General features: G+C 32.3%; 1 pseudogene; it reads left to right on the top strand.

Annotated features, from left to right (window-relative positions):
* The first annotated feature begins 2538 nt into the window (after nucleotides 1-2538).
* LOC121764374 lies at nucleotides 2539-5693 on the top strand (annotated as a pseudogene).
* The last annotated feature ends 7748 nt before the right edge of the window (nucleotides 5694-13441 follow it).

The following is a 13441-nucleotide window of genomic DNA, read 5'->3' as shown; positions in this document are numbered from 1 at the left end:
TATGTATGAAAAAGAATATTCAAGGCACAAGGGATATCGAAAACGAGTAAAGAAGAACATGAAAATGAAGATAAAAGTTATGGGCATTGGTTGTGGTCGGTAATGATGGATGGAATTGATATTTATTTTGTTGAGAATGATGAGTTTGTTAGACAACATAAGTGGTCCAAGTGCCCCATATTGTATGTTTGGGGAAGAAAGCGAATTGATGAGGACCATTGTGTTTAGTTTTGAAGAAACGTGTATGGGTTATTCTAACTAATTATTGTGGCTCTCTTGTTATGAAAATTGGGACCATCACTTTTGGGCACCAGACAACATTCAATAACTCTTTTGGGGCTGTTTTTTTTTTTGTATCTGACAAATGTGGTTCTCTTTTTTTATCTTTGAAATTTAATATTTTAAGTCTCCAAACATGAAACACATATTATAAATCCTTTGTCTAATGGGAATATTCATACTCACTACAAATTACAATGTGTAGAAAATAAACATCCACGTTTCCGATTAGATGATAAAATCGTGGATTAACTATAGTTTATGGTCGCCAAAATATTCCAATTATGAAGAATAAAAACATGGGATGCCCTTTGTACAATTAGTTGCGAAAATGGTCTACTTTGGAATTAAGAGTGATCTCTAAATATTTTTTATTTTCCACTAATATTACTTACTTAAGGTCAATAAAATAAACTGAAAGTATACTTGTATATATTTTTATTGTAATTTACTTTTTTTATTACATATAATTCAATTGCTTTTCACAGAATTTTTCATCCCATTGTTTTTTTAATAGCAATATTAAATTTCAAGATCATATGAATATAATTATTATTTTGTTATAAAGTGTTCTCCTGCACCAAAAATTAATTTTTACTAAATATCCAACAACTTTGATTTTCACAATTCCCTTTCCTGTTAACTTTTCATATAATTAGAGGCTTCTGTTTATCTATTTTACAGTAAGTCTTTTAAAAGGAGAAAAAGAAATCATCCTAAAATTTTTACTAAAGACCAAATTATAAATTGAATGAAATTTATCTAATAAGAAAAATACATAAAGATAAAACTACAATCGAAATAGAGAATTATAGATTTATAATTCATATAAGAATGTTGAGAGTATATTGGTTTATATGAGTAGGCTTTCATTTTATTTGTTGGCGTTACATATACAAAATTGAATTTTGAATCATATATAAAACATTTTTTTTATCTTATATAAATATTTTTTTACACAGTAATATAATTAGTGGTTACATTGTATGTCTTTATACTCCATTACATAACATAGTTTGTTGTGTCAATTGTAATAATATTGTTTTAATTCAGTTCATTAGATATTGGTTAGAATAATTCATACGCGGTCTCGTGTGTAAAACAAAAGAGAAACATATTAAAACATCAATTTTAATTTTAAAGTGGACCATTTTTTTGCAAGTAATTACATAATTAAGCATTCTAATAAAAATTTGATATATAAGAAGCGAAATAGGAATTTAAATTTTTGCGGCATTCTATTCTAATTTGAACGTTTCTTGGATTTTGAATGGAATGAAATGAAGCATCACAAATTCACAACCAAAATCATCATCAACAGTTTAAACAAAGCACAGTCATCAAAATGTGATGCTTAATTGCTTTGCTTTCAAATTTTGATCTCTCAAAATTTCTCAAATCTTCATAATTTTCTTCTGTAGAACTTTCTGCAACCACCATGCCCCGCCCCTTCAAACGCGCTGCAATCTCCGATCAACACAGGCGGCGGGAGATCTCTTTCTCCCTTCAAAACGACTCTGCCGCGCCCGATTCCGATTTTGAAATCGTCGGCCAGTTTTGGTGATAGAGAAGCAGTCAACCCTAAGAGGATTCGAAGCTCGGCGATGGTTCACGAAGCAGAATGGATGATCGATGTTCCGGACCGCTTGAATTCGGACTGGTATTTGCTGCTTAGCTATCTCCTTATTTGATCCACTTTTACTTCAATTCTTCTCACTGTCTTTTGTTTACATGCGATTATGAATCCATGTCCTTATTATTTTGTCAAACAAGATTGAAGATTGCTTGCTTTAAAAAAAGAGGAACTAAATTATATGTGATTCTAATAATCTCATTCAGTTTGTGGAGATATTTTCAATTTTATAGCATGAAATGTTGAAATTAGAGGAACCTTTGTCGATTGAATGGCAAAATAGATACCTGCATTTATTTGAAGGTTTGCTGAAATATCTGATGTGCTTATGAAGGTGCATATTCCGAATTTTGTGAAGGTGTATGTATGTGCTAGACCGGCTGGGAAACATTGTTTGTGGTGTCATCTAACAGTGTAACGGTTAGTAGGTTACGAAATGGTTGTTTGCTGCATCGTTTTCCATCTGCTTTACCCAATGGTGCCAGTACCAATAATAGCAGCAGGTCTGGCCAATCTTATTGTATACTTGACTGTATATTTCACGAGGTAGTAGATTTCTCGTCCTCTCATGGTCTTATTCGTTGAATGTGTCATACGATGTGATGTGTTAGTGTTACATAACGTGACTGCAAGCTGATCACACTCACTACGTAATTGACATGGTTTGCTGGGCTGGAATGCCAATGTATGAATGCACCACCGAGTTCAGATTTTTCTGGTTGAGCAGCAAGCTTGCTGATTCTGAAGCTTGCAATGATCCTTCACCTTACCATGAATGCAGGTTCATGACTCTGCTCATATACAACTGCGACAAGGAGGGTCTAAAAGCAGCTTATACTGGGCCAGTGTCTTATGTGAAGGATGGGCTCTTGTTCAACAATAAGTGAGATTTTCTTCATCTTTTCTTACGACTGGTAGAGCCGTAGAATCAGTATTTCTTTTGTAATCACTTATTTGGTATATGAGCTGCATATGGTTTTTTTTTTTGCATATAGTTTTTTCACCAAATAAACCTCTTCTGTGTGCTGAGCCATTTTTTGTCCAACTTTGTTGCATGACCAGAATGAAAAAGATCAAAGGACTAGGATAGAATCACAGAAAGAAGGAAAGGGTTACAAACAACCTTCACTACTAGAAATAGACTAACACAATTTTCTTAGGTATTTACTTTGATTGATAAGAAGTTTAATGAAGTTCAAATTAATTAATTCGACAAAGTACACACTGTAATAGCTAGGTTTATGGTTATCAATCCATCCTTCAGTTCAGTCAAAGTAAACGCCTCCTTAATGCAGATGTGAAACGGAGAGAAAAAAACGAGAGTTGACTAAACAAACAAAAAGTAAATGATAACCTTCACAAGTAGGAATAGACTTGCCCAATTTTCTTATAGAGCTTTTTGTGGTGCATTCTCTTTCTTCTCGATTTCTGATCATTAATTCTGATTCTCTCAGACATGCACATTATGAATCAGGAAATACCCCTTTTGGTATTAGTCTGGAAGGATGAGAGTTGTAGCCAATATGTTCTTGGTACAGAAGCTAGTAATGGAAAGATTTCGAATCAGCAACATGTATATCTTTATCTTATCACTTGCTTCAATGCATAGAATATTATGTCAGAGCTTCTTGTTGCACTTTATAAGGTCTATTTCAGTATCCTGCTTCATAATATGAGGTTTGAAATAGATAGGCAAGCTTACTCGAAGGGCAGTCTTGCATTCAACCCTTTCTACCATTTATGGGCTGTTTATTGTTATCGCCCCCATGTTGATATAGAGTAAATTATCAAAGAAAAGAATATGTAACATTCATCTACTCTGATAGATTCTCAGCAAGTAAAGTCACAAAAGAAGAAATCATTGCATTTACATGTTTTTACTTTTTTCTCTGTATATTTTCTTGTGCAAGGAACCGCTTTTATACCGACATTTCTGTCAGATGATTCTAGAAAAGTTATTTAGTGAGTAGTATTTCTGCAATATCATCTTAATACATTTATTTAGTGAGTAGTATTTCTGCATTATCATCTTAATACATTGCATGTACAATATGCTTCCGAAACATGTTTAACAATTACTATTAAGAAGTAAATGGCGGGACATTTCTGTAAATCCAACATTCCCCGGTGTTCAATTATCAGTTAGTGTTGGAGACTTGGAGCTACTAGATTACGGGAGACTGGCTACCTTCGATATCCTCCTGTTATATTTGGTTGCCTGGACAATGATTTCGATGAAAATGTTTGTTAGAATTTTTTTCTCATATTACATAAGTAAAGAAGTTTCTGCCATTGTACATGACTGAATTTAAAAAATGAAATTCATTTCCAGAGGTTGATTGATAAGTTAATATAAAAGACCTTGATAAAGCTAGAAACTTCTAATAAATTTTATATTTCTACCTTTCAAAGCTAGAAATAGCTTTAATTGAACTCCACTATGGCTGTTGTAGATAAACTAGAAAGGCAAACAAAATATCCATGTCAGCCACTGCAATATGTTTACTACTTTGGCAGAAATTGCTGATATTTAGGGCTTTATGTATTTTTTTCCCATTGTACAAATACAATGGGAAAAGTTCTAAAAAAACAAGATGTGGAAGATGGGAACACTACTGATTTAAACTTTTCAGACAGGAATTTGGACTAGTGATCTCCTATGTTTTTCCATCAATGAAGGGCCTTTATGTTTCAAAGATGGGAAACTAGAAAGAGCGGATCTTAACTATCTTGGGAAACCTAACCGTGCTCGAGCATTTGCTGATAGTTTGTCGATGGTAAGTGGACAATATAAACTGGTTTTCTTTGTATTCACGTTTTCACTTCTACATAAACTGGATAACTATGTCACTGCATTTCGTTGATCCAAAATATGATCTTACAAACTTTTTGTGCATAACTTGTCACCATAAAGATCAAGCAATTTTTATTGGAGTTGAATTTATTCATCACTGAAAAATTGTTTGTTTGTTTAGAATATTTCAAGTACATTGCGAATGACGGTACATAACAAGTAAAATCCTATTTCAGACTGTTATTGATCATGGATATGGGTATCAGACAAGTGACTGGATACAGATTTTTATTTTCAGTCCTCTCTCGCGTGTTCTGCAAATGGATACTGCTTGTTTCAAGAACATTCTAAAGCATGTATTCATGTCATTGACTTGTTTCAGGTCATGTTCCAGTACGCAGCTCGGGATTATCCTCTCAGAATAGAGCATCTTCTTGCATCGTTGGATTTATCTATAACGAAGGAGACGTAGATATGGTTGGTTGAAAAACTGGGTGGTATGCTTTGCAGTGATATCTGCTGGTGAGGAGGAGCTAACTCAGTCTTAGTTTTGAAAGATTTTTTTGTGGTGTTGAACGCATGTATGATCTCCAAAGCAGCTTTCTTGTTTGCTGTAAATTATGGGTGCTTTTGAAGATATACTAACTACTATTTACTCCATCCGTCCACGAAAAATAGAGCACATTTGCCATTTTTGGTTGTCCATGAAAAATAGAGCACATTTAAATCTCTCTTGCTTTTTTCCCTTCTCTCTTACTAATAATATGGATCACATATTCCTCTTACTTTTTTCCCTTCTCTCTTACTTTACCAATTTCACATTAAAACTCGTGTAATTCACAATGTGTTCTATTTTTCGTGGACGGAGGGAGTATAAAATTAGTCAGAGAGTCTTAGTTATTGTCAAGTCAAAGGGGAAAAGAAAAATCAACTTTGATATTTATGTAATTTGTGAACTTTAATGATGTTAAAACATATTGTGAGATATTATTATATGTTACAAGCATGTACAAATTAGATGTATAAAAAACAAAGTTTAATTTATTTGTTTGATAAACAATTAGCCTATTACTATTAAGGAGCATATCTAATTGATTTCATAAATAGGCTACTGCCTTTAAAAGACCTATTAAGGATAACTGATATGCCTTAATTTGGTGAAGTTAGACTCTTTTTTGGACTTTCAAATATATAGAGTCAAAAAGCCACGATTAAACACAGGACTAATAATACGCTATTAGCCTATTTGGGCCTTTTGAGTTTTGGGTACCAATGTATTTGCAACAATTTCTTTTTCTATTTTGAACTATATTTGTAACATATTTCATAAAATTCAGAAATTTTTAATTTTTATATCTCTTAGTCCAATGGATAAGATGATTGAATATCTCTTAGTCTGAATACTAGTATCTATTTTCTTTAATAAAAATTATAAAAAGAAGAAGAGATCGCACCATATGCATGATGAATGGACTCTCATGCCAGATTTAGGTGAAAATTAAACTAAAATCCGAGTCATTACAGAAATAAATAAATAAAAATATCCCCCAATAATCGATTTTGCAAAGTCGCACCTTTATTTTTGTTTGAAAACTTCTGATATCATAATTTACAATGAATTGTAAATAGTGTAACATAATTTATTTGCTATATAAGGCTTAGCTTGCAGTAGAGCCCAAATTGTGAGATCCTATATAGGGGAGAATATAATAAATTTGATGCATATATATATATATATGGAGTATTTCAATGGTGTAAGACAAGAGAATAAAATGGTATGGACAGAGATTGGTTATATAGGTGGGGAACCAGTGAGAGACAGACACGTATTGTAGGGTAAGAGGGCCCTTTTTGTTGTCTTGTAGCTGTCCTTTTAATGTGCCCCGTTTTTCCGTCCCACCGACGAACCAACTACCATTAAACCTTTTCCTCTTTGCCTTCGTGACTGCGTCACAATTCAGTCGTTTATTATTTTATTTTCATAATTCTATTATTTTAGTTTAATACTCTCTCCGTCTTCAAAAAATATGCACTTTGGGTTCGTCACGGGTTTTAATACAAAATTGATAAAAGAAGAGAGAAGTATAGAGAAAAAGTAAATAAAATATTGTTAGTGGAAAATGAGTCTCGCATCATTAGAATGAAAAGAGTTCCAAAATTAGAAAATGCATATTTTTATGGGACGGACTAAAAAGGAAACAGTGCATATTCTTATGGAACGGAGGGAGTATATTGTGTTTGACAAAATATTATGATTTGGTCTTTTTTTTCTTGAAAGTAATGACGATGTTAAAATTAATGGACAGAGCTATTTTTCCAAGACCAAAATGAACTAATTAATCCATAAGTATGAATCTTTTGAATGAGTCACTCGAATCCAATTCAACTCAGCCTCAAATAATTGGATTTGTAATGAGTCAAATCTTACAAGGACTCTAAAAGAATAAGGCTACTCAAATCCATTAATTTTGTATGCGTTTGTGTCGGAATTTCGTGTTGTGTCGGAGATTGTCAACCTTAATATTTATGCATAAAATTTTATTCTAAAATACGCAACAACCTCCATATATAATCTTGTTTTTTGAATTTATAATTACTAAATTTGCAATTATTTAAAATAAAATTTGATTCCGTACAAGGATATTGGAAAAAAATATGCATTAAATAAAGATGGTAGCTAAAAGAATAAATTAAATATTCCTATTATGTTATATTACCAAAACTATGTGCAGAGCAGTGCATGCATTCATAAAGGTTGCTCCTTATTAACAACTTCATGAAAACGAATATTTTGACATCAATCTCTGTTCACATTAAATTTCTTCAATCACACTATATTGATCAATCCCCTTTGGCCGAAACCAACAAATTAGTGACCTCATCCAAATAAACATATATCTAAGAAACAAAAGGAGGAAGTTTTAGTGATGCAAGACTGAATTATATCAAAGTTAATAACGTGAGTATTTGAAATTCTCGTGAATGCTTGAAATTAATTGAAAGAGTTATATGTACGTAAATTATTCTCTATTTCAATAAAGATGACTGAAAATTTTCTTTTTATCTTATTTTTAAAAATGAAAATATTATGTCAATTTTATTTTATCATGTCTTAATCCTACTTCATTTAATACATAAAACAACACCGCATAAGAACTCTAGTCATCTAAAATTGAAACTATCATGAATGACGCCTTTTTTTAGTTTATTATTCGATCAAATTCTTTATTAACTTTAATTGAGAGTTTATAAAGGAATTGTTCGATTAAAATGTATTAAAAAATATTTTTAAAAAATTTAAGACAAAATACATTATTATTTTAGGAATAAATTGGTAGTAATTAATAGTATGTCCTTGTTAGTATATTTTTCATCTAATCTAATTACGGGATGTTACCCCACTCGATAAACTATTTAAATATTGGGCATATTACCACTTACGCCCACCAATATTACAAAGTTACTCTTAATCTAATCACCTCCCTCTCTCCACTCATCACACACTAACAATTCCTTAAAACACATCGTCACTAAAAGTGATGAAGCTATCTTGGGACAAATAAAGTACTCCTACATAGGTTAATCTTTACTACTAGTACATTACATGGATTAAAATTTTGAGATGTCCCCTTGATAACTCCCCTAGTCTCCTATAGTTTCACCTAATAACGGTCAAAAAAAAGATAAAAGTTCTTTTAACTATATGAACAAAAAAATTATAATTTTATATGCTATAGATACTTTTAATCCAATTCACATAGCACCAAAATAAATAAATAAATAATAGTATTAGCTTGTAGTTGAGAGGTACATTAATGATAAAATGTAGTTTAATTGGTAAAACATTTCTCTCCAATCAATCGATCGAGGTTCGAGTTACTTACGATGAAATGAGAAATTATAATTGATTTTTTTATGATTTTTCCTCTCGTACAAGTGGAGATCTATAAGCTCATCTCACAACCACTTCTCCCCTAAAAGATCAAACACAGAGGTCGTAAAATAAGTTACTACTCCTTCCGACAATCAAAATCTAACACGTTTTGTCATTTCTGGATGTGAGAATTTTTTTTGCAACGTCTTGTTCATATGAATAGGATAAAATAAATCAAAGGTCCATTATGAGAAATTAATGGGTGGGAGTGGGACTAATATATTTGCCGAAAAGTTGGGTGGTGACCATAAGTTTTTAACTAGAATTAATTAAGTGGTGTTTTATATCTACAAAATTAGTTGCACGTAAATTTTTTCCAGCCCCACCTCTCCTTTCTGTTTAACTTGTTTCATGTGCATTACACTTATACGTCTTGTGTTCTTATAAATGCAACACTTAATATGACAAATGAATGCAATATTTATTGTTTATCTACATATACATGCGGCATGCCTAAATTTGTTCATGGTATTATTTTTCTGGTTTGATGATTATTGAAAAGAATAAGTTTTTAATTTCCTTTTTATTGTTCTCTTTACACAATTCAAAAGTTAATTTTAAAAAAGGACGTGGAGGTAAAAGTATAAGACCCCATGTCCCGTATAAAGTTCATTGGCATTTATTTTTTTGCTTTAGATAATTCATTTAATTCCTATTAGTGACAAGCCTAGGAAGCCTTCAATGCAACTTAGGTGCACCTTTAAATTAAGAGTGAACTACATAAAAAGTCTCTGGCTTTTCTATTTGTAACACTGCAGGTCCCTAACAAAAAAATATCGCTAGACAACCATAACCTTAAACATAATCACATATCGTGTTTTTTCTGACTATATTGCCCCTAAGGGCATTCCGGTCATTTGAGTGAACATTCTGACAGTGGCGGCCTGCTGCATGCTGCGACTTCTACTGTTCCTGACACAAGTGATGGTTGGGTTGTCGATTGGACATATTGTGTTCACATCATATTTTAATATGTTTCTGTAAAAGTATTTGATGTGCTTTGCAAAAATGAAATGAAATGGAGTATTTTCAATTCTAATGTCTCCTAGCTTAAAAAAAATGTGGAAAAACATTATGTTTAATAATGTTTGCAATTGACCTACATATAAATATTTAGGTATACATATAATGTATTGTTGATATTGTGCATACATGTCTTGAATTAATTATGTGATTAAGTATGTGCTGATTAAGATTCTAAATATGAAAGTTAAAATTAGGTTCATCACATCATATACCACATTTAATCCAAATCAAAGTATATCACTATATGGTACAACCACAACTAATACTTAGATTTAATATAATTTTTTCGGCTGATTTTGAAGTAGCAAGAATAATCAATGGCAGTGGCAAATGATGGTGGAGCAACGCCAGCTGACCAATGGCACAACAGAGGCCACGCAGATTCCGATTCTTCTGGAGGGCTATTTCGGTAATTCATCTCATTTCTCCCAAGACTACAATTACACGAAACTAAACAAACTGATTTTTCTTAACTGAATCGCCACAAAGCGAAGAGACCAACATTTCAAGGGAAGAAACCCACAGCTCCGCTGTATACCATTCTAGGGAGAGAGAGAGAGAGAGAATGTTGCCGCGACCCCCCGCACATCTACATCGGACCGCCGTCTCCAAAATATTATACCGTTGGGTTTAATAAATTTTTTAAGATTGAATCTTATAAAAATTATTCAGCTATATAGATAGGATTCATTATTTAATTTCAATAAAATGTCACATAATAGTAATACTGATTGACTCAAGAGTATTGTTTTTCCATTTATAAAAAATTAATTTCAATAATCCAAAATCTGAAAATAAGGTAATTGCTCTACAAATCTCTTAACTCAACAGAAAAAGGGTGATTTGACAAAAGTGTCTGGCTAATGTCTGCAAGTCTGGTAGGTGTGTGCATAGTAGGCTTGCAAGTTGCGGTAATATGACTGAAATGCCCTTCAAGGCATTTGGGTATTTTGGTCCGAAAATTGGCTACAAATACAAGATATATGATTATGTTTAAGGTTGGAGTCTTGTGGCGGTATTTTTTTTTGTTAGGAGCATACAGTGTCACAAATGGAAACGTCAGAGACTTTTTATGTAGTTCACTCTTAAATTAATTGGAATCTGGTACATTGTGAGGTTATCCAACAATATTTCTATTGACAGGCAAATCATTGCAGGAAAAATTGAATGCTATTCATTCCTGTACTTCAGACCACAATTCAAAATCAAAAAAATTCTACTATAAAATTTACATTCTACGAATTTCACTGTCAGTGCCCGTACACGATTATACTCGAAATATTATTAGAAATAGGCAATTAAATTTTGATAGGGTCGTAATTCGTAAATGAAGGATTCCCATTTTAATCACCTTGATCAAATCTAAGCTCAATTTTAGTACTTTGATATTAGTCCTTTTATTATCCACATGATTTAGATCGCTATATAAATTGGAATTAAAAAATTATCCCTCATGACCTCAATATTTTTAAATCATATTTCAAGCTCGAACAAATCACGAGATTGGAGATTTGATGAAGTTAACAATCCTTATGAAGTAGAACTTCGAGACATAATGATTAAGTGAGAATTCAAGAATTGTAGAGACTAAAGACAGATAAAATATATTCCATTCGTCTTACTAAATATGTCTAATATATATTCTTGAGGATGTGGAATTTATTTTTTTTCACTTTTCTCTCTCTTTTATTTTATCTCTCTCGCGTATCCTTGAGGATGTTTAGTAGTAAATCGGTAATGATTATAGAGCGATGATCAAATTTGTGATGAGCATCAGTTAGAAAGTGTTTCCTGTAAGCCATTTTTACCAACTTCTATACCGAAATCACAATCTAGATTCGTATTAATTCAACCATGTCAAATATACTGTAACAAAGAGATATAACACCAACCTCCATCCATGCTTATTAATTTGATGTAGGGTTGGATCCACTATTTGATGTTTCCCCTTAAGCTGCTATTGATGTTTTCCTCTTTTTGACCTTAAGACTTCAATGATTCTTTTGATGGATAAAGAATCAACAACTTTTACTATATGTATATATATAAGAACTGAAAGTATATATATAAATATATCGTGACTAGCTTTCTGTGCATATAACTGTTAATGTGTATTGTGTATTTCCTTTTTGGTGTGTCTTTGTAATGAACGAAACATCCATATATATAGGCACTACACAACTCTTCACTAAAAGTTGCATCTGTTCGCATATAATCTTCCATGCATCAACCGACATCTATAAAGAACAGACGTGACTGTTCATTATTATAATATCTTGATTTACTAACTAAACCAATTAGTATAATATATATACTCAACTGTCGGTCACGTTTCATGCATTAAATATGCACATACACGTTAACATACACATATATTTACATGAAAGTTAGCACATACATTTATTTATATATATAATCAATTATATATATACATGTTTCTTTTCGCATATATATAATTATATATATATTATAATATCATAATTAGAGGTAAGAGAGGAGGGTTATCAATACACCCGATTCTAATTCACTAATTAAAATCGATCCATCACGGTATCGCCTTTTATATTAGAATTCCATATTTTAATATGAACTTAATCTTTATAATTAAACCGATAGACACATAGGTCACATAAGAATATAAATATTCTTACATTCTCCCACTTGACCTTTGTGTCGACTTGATGGTTTAATTTCCATAATGTGCACTTTTATATTAAGTTCATAAATCCTTTAAATACCTATAAAATTAGACTTAATTGAATCATGGTGGTCACAGATCATTTAGTCGACATGATTCCTTCCATGTATTACAAATCAATTCTAACTTTATATGAATAAACCTTTCATTGAGATGTACTTTAATTCTCAATACAACATATGTTATCTAAACAACCATACTGTATACAACTTTAATGATAACATATAAACAAGCAGAAACACAACTTTTATTGAATTCACAAGAGTGTTTACACAATACATGAGTCCACAACTAAAATAGCAAGGCTTTATCTATAATACCCATACGCTCTACATGGCCAATAAACATACTGGGTGGTAGTCCTTTAGTTAACGGATCCGCTACCATCATATCCGTTCTTATATGCTCAAAATACACCCTTTGTTTCTGCACTTCTTCTTTAACCGATAAGTATTTCAACTCCATGTGCTTAGCACCCTTCGAGTACTTATTGTTCTTTGAGAAGAAGACAGCTGCGGAATTATCACAATAAATTTTCAGCGGCTTGGCTATGGTGTCAACAATTCCAAGTCCCGAAACAAAGTTCCGCAGCCACAATCCGTGAACTGTGGCTTCAAAGCATGCCACAAACTCTGCCTCCATAGTAGAAGTAGCAATGACAGACTGCTTAAAAGGAACAAGTATCCAAACGTCGATTTTCTGGTATCAACGCATCCGGCATAATCTGAATCTGAATATCCAACCACCTCTAGATGATCGGATCTTCTATAGGTAAGCATGTGTTCTTTGGTGCCTTGCAAGTACCTGAGAACCTTCTTCGCAGCCTTCCAGTGGTCCATACCGGGATTACTTTGATAACGACCCAACATACCAACCGCGAAGGTGATATCTGGTCGTGTACATGTTTGAACATAGTTCAAACTCCCAACCACTGATGCATAGGGAATCTTTTCCATTTCCTTACGCTCCAATTCATTTTTCGGACATTGCATTAAGCTAAACTTGTCTCCCTTCTGAATTGGAACAATTCCTGCGGAGCATTTATCCATTCTATATCTCTCTAAAACTTTATTGATA

Source organism: Salvia splendens, chromosome 14 (assembly GCF_004379255.2).
Source record: "Salvia splendens isolate huo1 chromosome 14, SspV2, whole genome shotgun sequence".
NCBI lineage: Eukaryota > Viridiplantae > Streptophyta > Magnoliopsida > Lamiales > Lamiaceae > Salvia > Salvia splendens.
The sequence above is the reverse complement of the archived record's forward strand: the minus strand, read 5'-3'. Positions and strand labels throughout refer to the sequence as shown.